Source organism: Rutidosis leptorrhynchoides, chromosome 2 (assembly GCF_046630445.1).
Source record: "Rutidosis leptorrhynchoides isolate AG116_Rl617_1_P2 chromosome 2, CSIRO_AGI_Rlap_v1, whole genome shotgun sequence".
Classification (NCBI taxonomy): domain Eukaryota; kingdom Viridiplantae; phylum Streptophyta; class Magnoliopsida; order Asterales; family Asteraceae; genus Rutidosis; species Rutidosis leptorrhynchoides.
The window spans coordinates 532,455,807-532,476,614 of record NC_092334.1 but is presented as its reverse complement, the minus strand read 5'-3'; positions in this window follow the sequence as shown (position 1 = coordinate 532,476,614).

The window sequence follows — 20,808 nt, the reverse complement described above, 5'->3', positions numbered from 1 at the left end:
ACAACTCAAACTATATATATTTTTGGAATCAACCTCAACCTTGTATAGCTAACTCCAACATTACTGCATATAGAGTGTCTATGGTTTTTCCAAATAATATATATAGATGGGTCGATATGATATGTCAAAACATTTGCATACGTGTCTATGGTATCCCAAGATTACATAATATATTAGAATACATGTATAATACAATATAAGTTAGCTAGGATATGATTAATATAGATTTGTTATCAATTTTCACGTAGCTACAATAAGCAAAAATAATCAATATTGTTTTACCCATAACTTCTTCGTTTTAAATCCGTTTTGAGTGAATCCAATTGCTATGGTTTCATATTGAACTTAAGTTTATGAATCTATACAAAAAAAGTATAAGTTTATTGTTGGAATTACAGGTTACAAGTCGTTTTTGTAAAGGTAGTCATTTCAGTCGAAAGAACGACGTCTAGATGACCATTTTGGAAAACATACTTCCACTTTGAGTTTAACCATGATTTTTCGATATAGTTTCATGTTCATAAGAAAAATTATTTTCCCAGAAGAACAATTTTTAAATCAAAATTTATCATAGTTTTTAATTAACTAACCCAAAACAGCCCGAGGTGTTACTACAACGGCGTATATCCGGTTTTATGGTGTTTTTCGCGTTTTTCGATATTAAATCATTAAGTTAGCATATAATATAGATATAGAACATGTGTTTAGTTGATTTTAAAAGTCAAGTTAGAAGGATTAAATTTTGTTTGCGAACAAGTTTAGAATTAACTAAACTATGTTCTAGTGATTACAAGTTTAAACCTTCGAATAAGATAGCTTTATATGTATGAATCGAATGATGTTATGAACATTATTACTACCTCAAGTTTTCTGGATAAAACTACTGGAAATGAGAAAAATGGATCTAGCTTCAAAGGATCCTTGGATGGCTTGAAAGTTCTTGAAGCAGAATCATGACACGAAAACAGTTCAAGTAAGATTTTCACTCGAAATAAGATTGTTATAGTTGTAGAAATTGAATCAAAGTTTGAATATGAATATTACCTTGAATTAGAAAGATAGCCTACTGTAAATAACAAAGGTTCCTTGATCTTAGATGATTACTTGGAATGGATTAGAAAGCTTGGAAGTAGACTTGCAAACTTGGAAGTATTCTTGATTTTTATGAAACTATACTTATGGAATTTATGAAGAACACTTAGAACTTGAAGATGGAACTTGAGAGAGATCAATTAGATGAAGAAAATTGAAGAATGAAAGTGTTTGTAGGTTTTTTTGGTCATTGGTATATGGATTAGATATAAAGGATATGTAATTTTTTTTTCATGTAAATAAGTCATGAATGATTACTAATATTTTTGTAATTTTATGAGATATTTCATGCTAGTTGCCAAATGATGGTTCCCACATGTGTTAGGTGACTCATATGGACTGCTTAGAGCTGATCATTGGAGTGTATATACCAATAGTACATACATCTAAAAACTGTGTATTGTACGAGTACGAATACGGGTTCATACGAGTAGAATTGTTGATAAAACTGAACGAGGATGTAATTGTAAGCATTTTTGTTAAGTCGAAGTATTTTGATAAGTGTCTTGAAGTCTTTCAAAAGTGTAAGAATACATATTAAAACACTACATGTATATACATTTTAACTGAGTCGTTAAGTCATCGTTAGTCGTTACATGTAAATGTTGATTTGAAACCTTTAAGTTAACGATCTTGTTAAATGTTGTTAACCCAATGTTTATTATATCTAATGAGATGTTAAATTATTATATTATCATGATATGATGATATATTAATATATCTTAATATGATATATATACATTTAAATGTCGTTGCAACGATAATCGTTACATATATGTCTCGTTTCGAAATCCTTAAGTTAGTAGTCTTGTTTTTACATATGTAGTTCATTGTTAATATACATAATGACATGTTTACTTATCACTTATCATGATTAAACATAGTGTAACAATATCTTAATATGATTCATATGTAATTAGTAAGACGTTGTTATAACGATAATAGTTATATATATCGTTTCGAGTTTCTTAATTCAATAAACACAATTTTATGTATATAACTCATTGTTAAAATACCTAATGAGATACTTACTTATCATAATATGATGTTAACTATATATATAATCATATATATGTCATCATATAGTTTTTACAAGTTTTAACGTTCGTGAATCACCGGTCAACTTGGGTGGTCAATTGTCTATATGAAACCTATTTCAATTAATCAAGTCTTAACAAGTTTGATTGCTTAACATGTTGGAAACACTTAATCATGTAAATATCAATTTCATTTAATATATATAAACATGAAAAAGTTCGGGTCACTACAACTTGTTTCTGGACTTATGAATTACATATCTTTATTTCTTTTGCCGAACGACTTGCGTATTAACTAGAATTGCCTTTATAGCTGCCGTGTAGAAAAGTTATTATGTGCTATATTTCATCCTATATGTATAATAGTGGTATTGTATGTTTGTAAAATATTGTATAAAAGTTTGAACGCCAAATATTATTGTAATAAGTTTTTCATATAGAATCGTAGTAGTTAAATTGTATAGTAGCTACTAAATATGAACTTAACGGGTAGGTACTACCAGAATTAAAACTATAAAATGCTAATATGAAGAAAAAGCTTTTATAAAAAAGTTCATATTATGCTACGAAATAATATTGACTACTCTTAAATTCGATATGATTAACTCAATTCTTTTGGCTATTTTTGAAGGAAATGGCACCGACGACTCTTCAGAACTTGAACATGAGTGAGGAAGACTTTCGTGTTTTCCTTACTGCGAACATAGCCGAAGTGCAGGCCGCAATGCAAAATAACAACAATAACTCTGGTTCTAGCAGTGGAACTAATTCCACAAGAAATCGTGTAGGATGCTCCTACAAAGAATTTACTGCCTGCAAACCGTTGGAATTTGATGGAACCGAGAGTCCAATCGGATTGAAACGGTGGACCGAGAAGGTTGAATCGGTGTTTGCCATAAGTAAATGTACTGAAGAAGACAAAGTAAAGTACGCTATGCATACCTTCACAGGTACTGCGTTAACATGGTGGAATACCTATCTCGAGCAGGTAGGACAAGATGCTGCTTACGCACTACCGTGGTTAGCATTCAAACACATGATGAACGAGCAGTATCGTCCCAGAAACGAGGTCAATAAGCTCAAGGTAGAGCTTAGAGGATTACGAATGCAAGGTTTCGATATCACCACGTACGAATGACGATTCACAGAGTTGTGCCTATTGTGTCCCAGAACGTTCGAAGACGAAGAAGAGAAGATCGACGCATTTGTAAAAGGGTTATCGGAAAGGATTCAAGAAGATGTGAGTTCACACGAGCCCGCCTCCATACAAAAGGCAAGTCGAATGGCTCACAAACTAGTGAACCAGATTGAAGGAAGGATTAAAGAGCAGGCGGCCGAAGAGGCTAACATGAAACAAGTCAAGAGAAAGTGGGAAAAGCCCAGTGACAAGAGTCAACAATACAACAACAACCATCACAACCACAATTGTAATAACTATCCCAACAACCGCAACATCAATCGCAACAACAACAATCGCAATCCCAACAACAACTACAACAAACATCCCAACAACAACTACAATAACCTTCCCAATAACAATAACAACAACAACAATCCCAACAACAATCTCAATAACAACAATGGCAACAATAATCAGAAAACTCCATGCTATAGGTGTGATGGATATCATCCGGATAAATACTGTAAGGTTGTATGTACCAAATGTAAAAGACCGGTTCATGGTGCGACGAAGTGTGAAACTTTTGGACCAACGACTAGAGGAACAAATAACGCCCACATTATTTGTTTCGGATGCGGGAAGAAGGGCCACTTCAGAACTACGTGCCCAAATCAGGGAAATAATAATGGGCAAAGCCGTGGGAGAGTTTTCAACATTAATGCGGAAGAAGCGCAGGAAGACCCGGAGCTTGTTACGGGTATGTTTCTTATCGATGAAAAACCTGCTTATATTTTATTTGATTCGGGTGTGGATAGAAGCTATATGAGTAGAGATTTTTGTGCTAAATTAAGTGGTCCATTGACACCTTTAAATAATAAATTTTTACTCGAATTAGCAAACGATAAATTAATCTCAGCAGATAAAATATGTCGGAATCGAGAAATTAAACTGGTTAGCGAAACATTTAAGATTGACTTGATACCAGTAGAGTTAGGGAGTTTTGATATGATAATTGGCATGAACTGGTTGAAAAAGGAGAAGGCAGAGATCGTATGTTACAAAAATGCAATTCGCATTGTACGAGAAGAAGGAAAACCCTTAATGGTGTACGGAGAAAAGAGCAACGATTAAATCTTATTAGTAACCTGAATGTGCAAAAACTAATAAGAAATGGTAGCTATGCTGTGGTAGCACACGTCGAGAAAGTCAATTCCGAAGAAAAGAACATCAATGTTGTTCCCGTCGCAAAAGAATTTCCCGATGTATTTCTGAAAGAATTACTAGGACTACCTCCACACCGATCATGTTGAATTTCAAATAGACCTTGTACCGGGAGCTGCACCAATAGATCGTGCTCCATACAGACTCGCACCGAGCGAAATGAAGGAACTTCAGAGCCAATTACAAGAACTTTTAGAGCGTGGTTTCATTCGACCAAGCACATCACCATGGGGAGCTCCTGTTTTATTTGTCAAAAAGAAAGATGGTATATTTAGATTATGTATCGACTATAGAGAGTTGAACAAACTTACCATCAAGAACCGTTATCCACTACCGAGAATCGACGATTTATTTGATCAGCTGCAAGGTTCGTCAGTTTACTCGAAGATTGATTTACGTTCTGGATATCATTAAATGCGGGTAAAGGGTGATGATATTCCAAAAACTGCTTTTAGGACGCGTTACGGTCATTACGAGTTTATGGTTATGCCGTTTGGGTTGACTAACGCACCAGCAGTGTTCATGGACCTTATGAACTGAGTGTGTGGACCATACCTTGACAAGTTTGTCATTGTTTTCATCGATGACATACTTATTTACTCAAAGAATGATCATGAGCAAGAAGAACATTTGAGAAAAGTGCTAGATTTGTTGAGGAAAGAAAAACTGTACGCTAAGTTTTCAAAGTGTGCATTTTGGTTGGAAGAAGTTCAATTCCTCGGACACATAGTGAACAAAGAAGGTATTCATGTGGATCCAGCAAAGATTAAAACCGTTGAAAAGTGGAAAACCCCGAAAACTCTGAAGCATATACGCCAATTTTTAGGACTGGCTGGTTACTACAGAAGGTTCATCTAAGATTTTTCCAAAATAGCAAAACCCTTGACTGCATTAACGCATAAAGGGAAGAAATTTGAATGGAAGGATGAACAGGAGAAAGCGTTTCAATTGTTGAAGAAAAAGTTAACTACGGCACCTATATTGTCATTGCCTGAAGGGAATGATGATTTTGTGATATATTGTGAGGCCTCAAAGCAAGGCCTCGGCTGTGAATTAATGCAACGAACGAAGGTAATTGCTTATGCGTCCAGACAATTGAAGATTCACGAGAAAAATTATACGACTCACGATTTGGAATTGGGCGCTGTTTTTTTTGCATTAAAGACTTGGAGGCACTACTTATATGGGGTTAAAAGTATTATATATACCGACCACAAAAGTCTCCAACATATATTTAATCAGAAACAACTGTACATGAGACAGCGTAGGTGGATTGAACTGTTGAATGATTACGACTTTGAGATTTGTTACCACCCGGGGAAGGTAAATGTGGTAGCCGACGCCTTGATCAGAAAGGATAGAGAACCTATACGAGTAAAAGCTATGAATATAATTATTCATACTAACCTTACTGCTCAAATGAAGGAGGCGCAACAGGGAGTTTTAAAAGAGGGAAATTTTAAGAATGAAATACCCAAAGGATCGGAGAAACATCTTAATATTCGGGAAGACGGAACCCGGTATAGGGCTGAAAGAATTTGGGTACCAAAGTTTGGAGATGTGAGAGAAATGGTACTTAAGGAAGCAAATAAAACCAGATACTCAATACATCCCGGAGCGGGAAAGATGTACAAAGATCTCAAGAAACACTTTTGGTGGCCGGGTATGAAAGTCGATATTGCTAGATATGTGGGAGAATGTTTGACGTGTTCTAAGGTCAAAGCTGAACATGAAAAACCATCGGGTCTACTTCAACAACCTGAAATCTAGGAATGGAAATGGGAAAACATTACCATGGATTTCATTACTAAATTGCCAAGGACTGCAAGTGGTTATGAAACTATTTGGGTAATAGTCAATCGTCTCACCAAGTCAGCACAATTTCTGCCAATGAGAGAAGATGATAAAATGGAGAAGTTGGCGCGTTTATACTTGAAGGAAGTTGTCTCTAAACATGGAATACCAATCTATATTATCTCTGATAGAAATGGCAGATTTGTTTCAAGGTTTTGGCAGACATTACAGCAAGCATTGGGAACTCGTCTAGACATAAGTACTGCCTATCATCCACAAACCGATGGGCAGAGCAAAAGGACGATACAGACTCTTGAAGACATGCTACGAGCATGTGTTATTGATTTTGGAAACAGTTGGGATCGACATATACCGTTAGCAGAATTTTCCTACAACAATAGTTACCACTCGAGTATCGAAATGGCACCGTTCGAAGCACTTTATGGTAGAAAGTACAGATCTCTGATTTGTTGGAATGAATTAGGGGATAGACAGATTACGGGTCCGGAGATAATCCAAGAAACTACCGAGAAAATCATCCAAATTCAACAACGGTTGAAAACCGCTCAGAGTCGACAAAAGAGCTACGCGGGCCTTAAAAGGAAATATATAGAATTTGAAATTGGAGAGATGGTCATGCTTAAGGTTTCGTCTTGGAAAGGCGTTGTTCGATTTGGTAAACGGGGGAAACTAAATCCAAGAAACATTGGACCATTCAAGATTTTAGATCGTGTCGGACCAGTAGCCTACCGACTTGAATTACCTCAACAACTCGCCAATGTACATAATACTTTTTACGTCTCGAATCTGAAGAAGTGCTTAGCTAAAGAAGATCTCCCTATTCCTTTAGACGAAATTAAAATCAACAAAAAACTACAATTCGTTGAAGAACCCGTCGAGATAATGGATCGTGAGGTTAAAACACTCAAGCAAAATAAGATACCGATCGTCAAGGTTCGATGGAATGCTCGTAGGGGACCCGAGTTCACCTGGGAGCGTGAAGATCAGATGAAGCTGAAATACCCGTACCTATTTCCAGAAGATTCGTCAACACCTTCAACAGCTTAAAATTTCGGGACAAAATTTATTTAACGGGTAGGTACTGTAGTGACCCGAACTTTTCCATGTTTATATATATTAAATGAAATTGATATTTACATGATTAAATGTTTCCAACATGTTAAGCAATCAAACTTTTTAAGACTTGATTAATTGAAATAGGTTTCATGTAGACAATTGACCACCCAAATTGACTGGCGGTTCATGAACGTTAAAACTTGTAAAAACTATATATATATATATATAGTTAACATGATATTATGATAAGTAAGTATCTCACAAGGTATATTAACAATGAGTTATATACATAAAAATGAGACTACTAAGTTAAGAAACTCGAAACGATATATATAACGATTATCGTTATAAAATGTCTTACTAAATACATATGGATCATATTAAGATATTATTACACTACATTTAACATGATAAAATGATAATTATATATATCATTAAGTAGGTTAACAATGAACTACATATGTAAAACCAGACTACTAACTTAAAGATTTTCGAAACAAGACATATATGTAACGATTATCGTTGTAACGACATTTTTATGTATATATATATCATATTAATATATATTCATACATCATAATATCATGATAATGTAATAATTTAACATCTCATTAGATATAATAAACAATGGGTTAACAACATTAAATGAGATCGTTAACTTAAAGGTTTCAAAATAACACATACATGTAACGACTAACGATGACTTAACGACTCTGTTAAAATGTATATATATGTGTTGTATTAATATGTATTGATACACTTTTGAAAGCCTTAATGACACATATCAAAGTACTTCTACCTAACAAAAATTCTTACAATTACATCCTCATTCATTTTCATCAACAATTCTACTCGTATACACCCGTATTCGTACTCGTACAATACCCAGCTTCTAAATGTATTTACTATTAGTATATACACTTCAATGATCAGCTCTTAGCAGCCCTTGTGAATCACCAACACATGTGGGAACCATCTTTTGGCAACTAGCATGAATGATTACACAAAATAACAAACTTATGGAGCCTATATGGAGACCCATATTCACGTGAACTTACACCTACCACAAACACATTTCCATTTCAATTTTTATGCATCAAACTCATCTCTCTCAAGTGTTCTTCCATTGTTCTAAGTGTTCTTCATCATCTTCATCAAAATCTAGCTCAATCTAGCTCATAAATCCTAACCTAGATCAACATACAAAACAACAACTCAAGAACACATCAAGAACACTTTCAAGTTTACTAGCTTACTTCCAAACTTGTAAATCCATTTCAAGTGTTCATCCAATCTCAAGAAATCTTTCTTATTTACAGTAAGATATCTTTCTAATTCAAGGTATTTCTAACGACCCGTCCTAATCCATCTGGACGAATACATTACATCTGGTTACATCGCGAGGTACTTGACCTCTATATGATACATTTTACAAATATTTCGTTCATTTTTAAAAGACAAACTTTCATTTCATAGAAATTTGACGGCATGCATACCATTTCATAATATATCCAAACTATAAATGACTTTATAATAATCTTGATGAACTCAATGACTCGAATGCAAATTCTTTTGAAATATGTCATGAATGACTCTAAGTAATGTCTCTAGAATGAGCAAATGCACAGCGGAAGATTTCTTTCATACCTGAGAATAAACATGCTTTCAAGTGTCAACCAAAAGGTTGGTAAGTTCATTAGTTTATCATAAACGATCATTTCCATAATTTTAATAGACCACAAGTTTTCCTTTATTCAATAATCATACACTCGCAAGTGTTTAAAATTCATTCATATAGATTGAACACCTGGTAACCGACATTAACATCATGTATATAGAATATCCCCAAAACAGAAATCCATCTGTATAATATAAACTCGAAGTAATAAAGCATACCATTTTCCAGTATGGGGGAGTTAGTGCCCGTATATCTACCTTTAGGATTCGCGTCAACTAGGGTGTCTGTTCCCTAATTCTTAGGTTACCAAGCTAAAAGGGGTGATATTCGATTTGATAATACAACCATAGAATGTAGTTTCGAGTACTTGTATCTATTTCGTAAAAGATTTATAAAATAGCACATGTATTCTCAGTTCCAAAAATATATAGTGCAAAAGCATTTAAAAAGGGAGCAAATGAAACTCACAATACTGTATTTTGTAGTAAAAATACATATGACGATACTGAACAATGCAGGGTTGGCCTCTGATTCACGAACCTGTATCATTTATATATATATATATTAAAACATATATTTGTAATTGAACAATTTCATATTTATATCTTAATTATCTTTTGTATATATATATATATATATATATATATATATATATATATATATATATATATATATATATATATATATCTGATTAGTATTATATAAAAAATAGATATTAATTTGTTATATATTTATATTTATGTAAAATTCATTAATATCATTAGTACATACTTATATATTTATATTTATGTAAAAGTCATTAATATCATTAGTACATACTTATATGTATTGTTACTTCACAATAGACTAATACAGGCATGATTGTAATAAGTGAGAGTGGTATATATATATATATATATATATATATATATATATATATATGTATATATATATATATATATATATATATATATATATATATATATATATATATATATATATATATATATATATATATATATATATATATGATTAGTATTATATATAAAACAGATATTAATTTGTTATATATTTATATTTATGTAAAAGTCATTAATATCATTAGTACATACTTATATGTATTGTTACTTATAAATGTTTTTATATACATAATGTTTATTTGGTAAAATAATATTAATAATAGTAATAAAAATTGTATCTGATTATAATGATAATATTAATAATAACAATAATAATAATAATAATAATATTTATAGCAAATTTTATTACTAATAGTAGTTAGGATAATAATTTTTAATAATATAGAAATAATGATACTCATATTATTAATATTACTATATATAATTATCTAATTATATTGATCATAATGATATTGACAATAATAATACATAATGATAATACTAATAAATTTAGAATGATATTAATACTAATATTTATGAAAATAATAGTAACTTATATTATTTCCATAACAATAATAATAATATTCATAATTGTATCTAATATTACGATAATAAATTATTATTCTTATAAATACACTTATGTTAATAATAATACTAATAGTAATTATAATACATGTAATAATAACAATAATTAATAAGTACACAAATAATAATAACAATAACGATAATAATAATAATAATAATGAAAATGATATTATAAATAATAATAAAAATTAAACTACCTTTAATAGGAAAAGGCTTAAAAAAAATAATGCTCCAAGAGGGACTCGAACCCGTGACCTCCCGCTCATCACAAACACCCCTTTACCATCTAACCTATCTTGTTTTTCTGATTTATAACCCGACCGAAATATATATAAAACTCGTTTTGACAGTTTCTTTTTCTTCTTCATCCAAACTAAAAATTGACCAAAGATCAAACCTCCTCCATTCAGTTATTACGCTTATTTAGATTATTCAGTAGGAATATATAACCATTGGTATTTGATTTCATTAATAGAAAACGAAATAATAAAAAAATTAAACGAAAACATAAACAGAATAGCTGTGCTGTTCGTGGTTTTTAAAAAAAAATCGATTTCCATTTTGAGAACGATTTGATTAATCCTTACAACATAAAATAGGTGTTAAATAGTTTATAGAAACTTTTGAAATCATGAATTTAACTTGATCCATAATAGAAAATTTTAATTTAATCGAAGAACAGCAATTTAACTTTTTGTTCATAATCTTTGACTCGAGAATTGAGATTCGATAGAGAAATTTTGAGCTTGAAAACTTACAGATAGATAAACGTGATCATTCCTAACAGAATTGCAATATTACTTTTTGGAATTGTAATCGAATTTGAGTTTTCACCAAAAAGTTATATATACAGACTACAGAGTCTATCGAGCTCTTTATAAAAAAAACTGTTTAACTTCGAAAAATTAGAAACAACGGAGGCAGTGTATGATTGCTAATTGCACGATTCCTTTTTCCATAAATTTGAGGTAGTTGATTGATATAATTTGAGTGTGGCTCGACATAAGAACACGGGTAAGCAAGAAGAAATCAAAAAGCAGGTTAAAACAAAAAAAACGCGTGATATATATATATATATATATATATATATATATATATATATATATATATATATATATATATATATATATATATATATATATATATATCTGTTTCTATGTATATATATTATTTTAATTTTAATAATTAATAATTTTATTAATAATAATAATATTTATATTATTATTAATAATAATACACATAAACATACTAATAATAATAATAATACTAAGAGTAATAATAATATGTCTCAATAACAATAATTTTTAGTGAAGTTTATAATAATAATAATATTATTGATAATAATTAAAATAATAATACTAATTTTATTAATATTAATAATATTATAATTGCATTTCATATCTATATATTATATTCTTAAAATAATTATACTAATAACACTAGTATCGATATTATTATTAAAAGTAATAACAATATTGTTATAACAATTATATTTAATATATTAGTATTACAATTTATAGATTATGTACTATAATTATGTAATATATTATATAGTAACGAGTATTATATATTTTAATAGTAATAATATCTGATCATAATGAAGATATAACAAGTTACATGTTTCCATAATATTAATAATACAGATATTGATATTAGTGATAATAAAAGTAATTACAACAAATATATTTTTATATCTATTTAATCATGGAATTATAATAACATATACATATTTATCTATATTAACAATACTTAATTATTCTAATTATTATTTTACATTTTTAATTCTAATATTATATTTCATAATTTCAAATTTTTATATATACTAACATTTATATATATATATATATATATATATATATATATATATATATATATATATATATATATATATATATATATATATATATACATATTTATGTACAAACACTAGTTCGTAAATTGTCGGGAATAGTCTGAGTTTAAATGAATTTATGAATATAGTTCACAAACTTTATTACTCAACATTACAGACCTTGCTTATTTTGTCGAAATCAAATAAGAATTAAGTTTAAAATTTGGTCGGAAATTTTCGGGTCGTCACAGTACCTACCCGTTAAAGAAATTTCGTCCCGAAATTTGATTGGGATGGTCATCGCTGACAATAAGTATGTTTTCATGACGCATACGAGCTGAAAATTAGAGTTTTATCATCATTGAGTAATATGGATAAATTAACTCGATTATGTGAAGAGTACGAGTGAAGCTATCGCAAAAGAGTGAAATAAGTAAATGTAGATTCGTCATATCTTTTGATGTAGACAGGATTGATTTCCAGAGTTCAAGGGATTTAGAGAAAATCCTTGTAATAAGATTTGGTTTTTTTCGGTATTTAAGGAGATTAGAATCCTCTTTGGTTAAATGTGATGATTTGCCTCGATTACTCTGTCTGATAATTTCATTATAAATTAAAATCTTCTGTTTCATTATTTTCACACTCCTATTCTTCTTCCTTAATTCATACTTTCAAAAGATTGTGAAAATGCTTAATCCAGTTCTCATCCTTGTCCTTATCCTGACTATTGCAACAATCATTATCCTTTTCTAACTTTCACCGGAGGAATCTGTTTACTTCTTCTTCGCCCTTGGGGTTATAGTATTTTTAGTTCTCCCGTGTCTTTATGTTGCGATAAACTTTGATATACACGGTTTGTAAATTATGTGTGGTTATCGGGCTTTATATTCTCCCTTATATTTCGAAGCTCGATGATGTTGTTTTTCCTCTTCCCGACTTCAAGTTAAGTGAATAATGGTCCAAAATTCGTAAGTACGACATTTCAAATGAATCCTAATTAAGATTTTAAGCAGAGAGAAATGGTAATAGTATGATTTGATTTGGTAAATTACCGAAAATCAAGGAAAAGATAGAACTATTAAGGAAATATGTTCTTGATATATTTGGAGATTATGTAGAATGCAAGAGTCATGTAACATGGCACATGATGACGTTATAGTCTGTGAATCATCATGTTCCATTAGAAACTCAGCATCATTTACTATAATATAATCACGTTGATCAAGTGTCTTTATATTATAGTAACTCATGCATCAATTCCCAACACTACTTCAAAAACATTCATAATTTAAATTCAAAAATTTACAGAATATAGAAACTAAAATAGTTTCCTTTTATGTGATAACACAGATTGCGCAGAGAGATAATTAATATCGGACGAGAATATTTATGAAGATATCTTCAGAAATATTGGGGATATATACAATGAGTAGAATTTTTAATATCGAAGGATGATGTAGAAGATTTGTTCGTAAAAGTGTAGAGTCAGAAGCAAGGTAATCGTTAAAGAAACATAATCATCAAGATTCTTTATGTACAAGTTTAGTCCTTGATTTGTCTACAGTCTCCTTCATAGTTTCGCATAATCCGCTTTTCGGTACTAAATTTTCTATTGAGTGTTTCCAACACTCCATTCTTTATTATCAAACTTTTAGCCGTTTAGACCATCTACAAATTTTTTTTCTCTGCATTTAATGCTACGGTATCTGAATCATCGGTTATCATTCCGAGGTGGTTTCAGGAGAATTGTGTTTTTAGATGATTAAACGCTGATGGTAATATGGTGGAATATAAAAGGTTCTCTGATAACAATAAAAGAGCACGCATATATAACAAAGTTATAATAAGGTTGTTTCGAACGAATAGTCGAAGTTGACTTGTTGGAGCTGTGACAAAATTGGTTACCTTGAAAAGGGATTGTAAAGTTATTTTGGGTAATAATAATGCTAAAGGATCTAGCACAGATACATGTTAAAAGTTTACTCAGGTTTTCGAGAGTTTTCCAGATGCATGCCCATATGCATAAGTTCTCCCTTTCGTAGATAATGTGTGGTTGGATCATCCTCTCGATTGAAGTGTTTTCAAGAATTATGAAATGTTTGAACGCAGATTGGAATTGTTAAGATACAAATGAGGTTTAAGATGAAATCAAGTGGCAAACTTGAAGAATTATTTAGTTTCATATGTTATAATCATTATTTTAATTCATTTTAATTGTCAAATATTATTCGTCCACAGTCGATAGTCCACAGTTAACAGTCCAATCATTCATATATAGTTTAATATATAATATTCGAATTAATTAATACGTATCGTGACCTGTGTACATGTCTCAGACTCGATCACAACTCAAAGTATATATATTATTGTAGAATCAACCTCAACCCTGTATAGCTAACTCAAACATTACTGCATATAGAGTGTCTATGGTTATTCCAAATAATATATATATATATATATATATATATATATATATATATGCATCGATATGATATGTCAAAACCTTGTATACGTATCCCGATATTTAAAGTGCATAAAATAAATAACAGAACTTAAATGACGATAAATTAAATTGCGAGAATATAAATTGCGATAAATAAAATGTAATCAGTTAGCTAGGAACAGTTAGCGTCAATTCTTAACAAAATTTTTCTCATAGTTAATTTGTTTGTTTCTAATAAATTTTATTTTGTCAAATGTTTTCTTCATTATGCCACTTGTTGGATTCTGATAGGTCAAAATCCAAATATGAAATTGAATGAAAATGGTTATTCTGCGGTGAACGGATTCGTATCTTTGTAGATGTAAGTAGGATAGTAAATGAATGTTGAATCAGATTTGAAGAATGTACAGTATAACTTATTAATGTAAAATCTAAATATTTCCAGGGTATTACCTACCCGTTAAAATATTTTCACCATTAACAGTTTGTACAAAAGAATTTTTAATTACAATCTTTATGAATATATATATATATATATATATATATATATATATATATATATATATATATATATATATATATTTTCAGATGTAATCATGGATTTAATGAGTTAATATGATATTACACTCATTTGATTTACCGTTAGAACAAGAATATATAATCTCTAAAACATTAGAGATTACATAATCGCCATATCGAACGAAGATAAATAATGTAGAAAGATTCGTAGAATGTTGATTATGCTCGAGGTACATAATGAGATGTTGAGGCATGGATTGTTGATGGTACTGGTGCTATTACTGATGGTACTGTTGGTGCCGGTGATGTTGCTGAAGCTGGTAAATTTTGCATCATATTCTCCAAAGTCACTACCCGAGCGCGAAATTCGTTGACTTCTTCTATTATTCCAGGATGATTGTCGGTTGGAACGAGCGGATGAATAAGGTTTAGAATTTTAGATAGAATATAATCGTGGCGAGATATTCAGAAAATGAGAGTGAAAATGGTTTTTCGGATTGGTTCGTCGGTGAATGCCTCAGGTTCTTCGCCCAGAGGTGAATTCGGTTGGTGGAAGGGATCGCCTTCTTCTCGTCTCCATTGATTAAGTCGATTATGAACTCATCAGATGAATTGGGGATGGATGATTGGTTGATTCATTCTGGTGACACTACTTTCGGAGCTTAGGTGAAACTCCATATCGAAATAGCTGTCAAAATCCGAGAAATTCGAACTGGTTGAGGGATTCATCTCGTATGATCAGATGAAGGATTTCCGATAAGAAATAGATTATAGGATGTAGATTAGTACCCTAAAATACATAATTTACATATGCATATATAATACTAAAATCCCATAAGTTACGGAGGAATCTACGAAAGCTGTCAGACAAAGGTAACAATAACAGACACGCTAAGATATGAATTTATCTATACACTATCTATGCAATAGAGGCAGTAAGACGTGTCTAGACTAAGAATGATAAGCAGGTAATTTTTGACCTTAAATGATAAGCAAAACTTTTGACATGCGGACACGGTCGAAGTCCAGACTCATTAATGCATCGTAACAACTACTAGTTAGACACACTAATGCAAGACCTGGTTCACTAAGACCACCGCTCTGATACCAACTCTAACGACCCGTCCTAATCCATCTGGACGAATACATTACATCTGGTTATATCACGAGGTACTTGACCTCTATATGATACATTTTACAAACATTGCATTCGTTTTTAAAAGACAAACTTTCATTTCATAGAAAGTTGACGGCATGCATACCATTTCATAATATATCCAAACTATAAATGACTTTATAATAATCTTGATGAACTCAATGACTCGAATGAAAATTCTTTTGAAATATGTCATGAATGACTCCAAGTAATGTCTCTAGAATGAGCAAATGCACAGCGGAAGATTTCTTTCATACCTGAGAATAAACATGCTTTCAAGTGTCAACCAAAAGGTTGGTGAGTTCATTAGTTTATCATAATCGATCATTTCTATAATTTTAATAGACCACAAGATTTCCTTTATTCAATAATCATACACTCGCAAGTGTTTAAAATTCATTCATATGGATTGAACACCTGGTAACCGACATTAACATCATGCATATAGAATATCCCCAAAATAGAAATCCATCTGTATAATATAAACTCGAAGTACTAAAGCATACCATTTTCTAGTATGGGGGGAGTTAGTGCCCGTAGATCTACCTTTAGGATTCGTGTCAACTAGGGTGTCTGTTCCCTAATTCTTAGGTTACCAAGCTAAAAGGGGTGATATTCGATTCGATAATCCAACCATAGAATGTAGTTTCGAGTACTTGTGTCTATTTCGTAAAACATTTATAAAACAGCGCATGTATTCTCAGTCCCAAAAATATATATTGCAAAAGCATTTAAAAAGGGAGCAAATGAAACTCACAATACTGTATATTGTAGAAAAAATACATATGACGATACTGAACAATGCAGGGTTGGCCTCGGATTCACGAACCTATATCATTTGTATATATATATTAAAACATATATTTGTAATTGAACAATTTCATATTTATATCTTAATTATCTTTTGTGTGTGTATATATATATATATATATATATATATATATATATATATATATATATATATATATACATATATACATATATATATATATATATACATATATATATATATACATATATACATATATATATACATATATATATATATATATACATATATATATATACATATATATATATATACATATATATATATATATATATATATATATATATATATATATATATATATATATATATATATATATATATATATATATATAGGGGCAGGATCAATGGAGAAGTAACCAATCAGGGGGAAGCGGGGGGAAGCAAAAAAAAAATTTCGTTTTTTTTGAATTTTTTTTTTCCGGCATCAAGATCACACGAAAATATGAACATTTAGAAGAGACACTTCGTGATGAATGTTATTATTTAGGCGGGAAAACGGTCGACAAAAATAACATTCAAGATAATATTGTTCGTGAAGAATATGAACGTTTTTTTTCTTCATGTTTTGTGAAGTAAAATTTAGCCCGATTTAGAGTTTAGGGTTTAGGGTTTAGGGTTTGGTGTTTTGGGTTTATTCCATAAACCCAAAATACCAAACCCTAAACTCTAAACTTTAAACCGTTCGTGTTAAAAACTCAATCTAAATCCTAAATCTAAACCCTAAATCTAAATCCTAAACCCTAAATTTCTAAACCCTAATATCTAAACCCTATAAACCCTAATATCTAAACCCCAATAGCTAAAACCTCAAAATACGCTCGAAAAACACGATAATTGTTATATATTACTTCTTCGAGCGTTTTCCCGCCAAAATAAAAACATTTATCACAAAGTGTCTCTACTAAATGTTCATATTTTCATCTCATCTATAATGTTCGTGAACAAAGTTTTTTCAAAAAACGAAAAAAAAAAGTTTTTGCTTCCCCCCGCTTCCCCCCGAATGGTTACTTCCCTCTTGATCCTACCACTATATATATATATATATATATATATTCAATTTGTGTATATATTCAAATTACTTATTATCTATATAGTTACATTAATATATATATATCTGATTAGTATTATATATAAAATAGATATTAATTTGTTATATAAGTATATTTATGTAAAAGTCATTAATATCATTAGTACATACTTATATGTATTGTTACTTATAAATGTTTTTATATACATAATATTTATTTGGTAAAACAATATTAATAATAGTAATAAAAATTGAATCTGATTATAATGATAATATTAATAATAACAATACTAATAATAATAATATTTATAGCAAATTTTATTACTAATAGTAGTTAGGATAATAATTTTTAATAATATAGAAATAATGATACTCATATTATTAATATTACTACATATAATTATCTAATTATATTGATCATAATGATATTGACAATAATAATACATAATGATAATACTAATAAATTTAGAATGATATTAATACTAATATTTATGAAAATAATAGTAACTTATATTATTTCCATAACAATAATAATAATATTCATAATTGTATCTAATATTATGATAATAAATGATAATTCTTATAAATACACTTATGTTAATAATAATACTAATAGTAATTATAATACATGTAATAATAACAATAATTAATAAGTACAAAAATAATAATAACAATAATGATAATAATAATAATAATGAAAATGATATTATAAATAATAATAAAAATTAAACTACCTTCAATAGGAAAAGGCTTAAAAAAAATAATGCTCCAAGAGGGACTCGAACCCGTGACCTCCCGCTCATCACAAACACCCCTTTACCATCTAACTTGTCTTGTTTTTCTGATTTATATCCCGATAGAAATATATATAAAACTCGTTTTGACAGTTTCTTTTTCTTCTTCATTCAAACTAAAAATTGATCAAAGATCAAACCTCCTCCATTCAGTTATTACGCTTATTTAGATTATTCAGTAGGAATATATAACCATTGGTATTTGATTTCATTAATAGAAAATGAAATAATAAAAAAAATTAAGCGAAAACATAAACAGAATAGCTGTGCTGTTCGTGGTTTTTTAAAAAAAAAAATTCGATTTCCATTTTGAGAACGATTCGATTAATCCTTACAACATAAAATAGGTGTTAAATACTTTATAGAAACTTCTGAAATCATGAATTTAACTTGATCCATAACAGAAAATTTTAATTTAATCGAAGAACAGCAATTTGACTTTTTGTTCATAATCTTTGACTCGAGAATTGAGATTCGATAGAGAAAATTTGAGCTTGAAACTTACAGATAGATAAACGTGATCATTCCTAACAGAATTGCAATATTACTTTTTGGAATTGTAAGCGAATTCGAGTTTTCACCAAAAAGTTATATATACAGACTACAGAGTCTATCGAGCTCTTTATAAAAAAAAATCTGTTTAACTTCGAAAAATTAGAAACAAAGGAGGCAGTGTATGATTTCTAATTGCACGATTCCTTTTTCCATAAATTTGAGGTAGTTGATTGATATAATTTGAGTGTGTCTCGACATAAGAACACGTGTAAGCAGGAAGAAATCAAAAAGCATGTTAAAACAAAAACAAACAAAAAACGCGTGATATATATATATATATATATATATATATATATATATATATATATATATATATATATATATATATATATATATATATATATATATATATATATATATATATATATATATATATATATCTGTTTCTATGTATATATATTATTTTAATTTTAATAATTAATAATTTTATTAATAATAATAATATTGATATTTTTATTAATAATAATAAACATAAACATACTAATAATAATAATAATACTAAGAGTAATAATAATATGTCTCCATAACAATAACTTTTAGTGAAGTTTATAATAATAATATTATTGATAATAATTACAATAATAATACTAATTTTATTAATATTAATAATATTATAATCGCATTTCATATCTAGATATTATATTCTTAAAATAATTATACTAATAACACTAGTATCGATATTATTATTAAAAGTAATAACAATATTGTTATAACAATTATATTTAATATATTAGTATTACAATTTATAGATTATGTACTATAATTATATAGTAACGAGTATTATATATTTTAATAGTAATAATATCTGATCATAATGAAGATATAACAAGTTACATGTTTCCATAATATTAATAATACAGATATTGATATTAGTGATAATAAAAGTAATTACAACAAATATATTTTTATATCTATTTAATCATGGAATTATAATAACATATACATATTTATCTATATTAACAATACTTAATTATTCTAATTATTATTTTACATTTTTAATTCTAATATTATATTTCATAATTTCAAATTTTTATATATACTAACATTTATATATATATATATATATATATATATATATATATATATATATATATATACATACATACATATTTATGTACAAACACTTGTTTGTGAATCGTCGGGAATAGTCTGAGTTTAAATGAATTTATG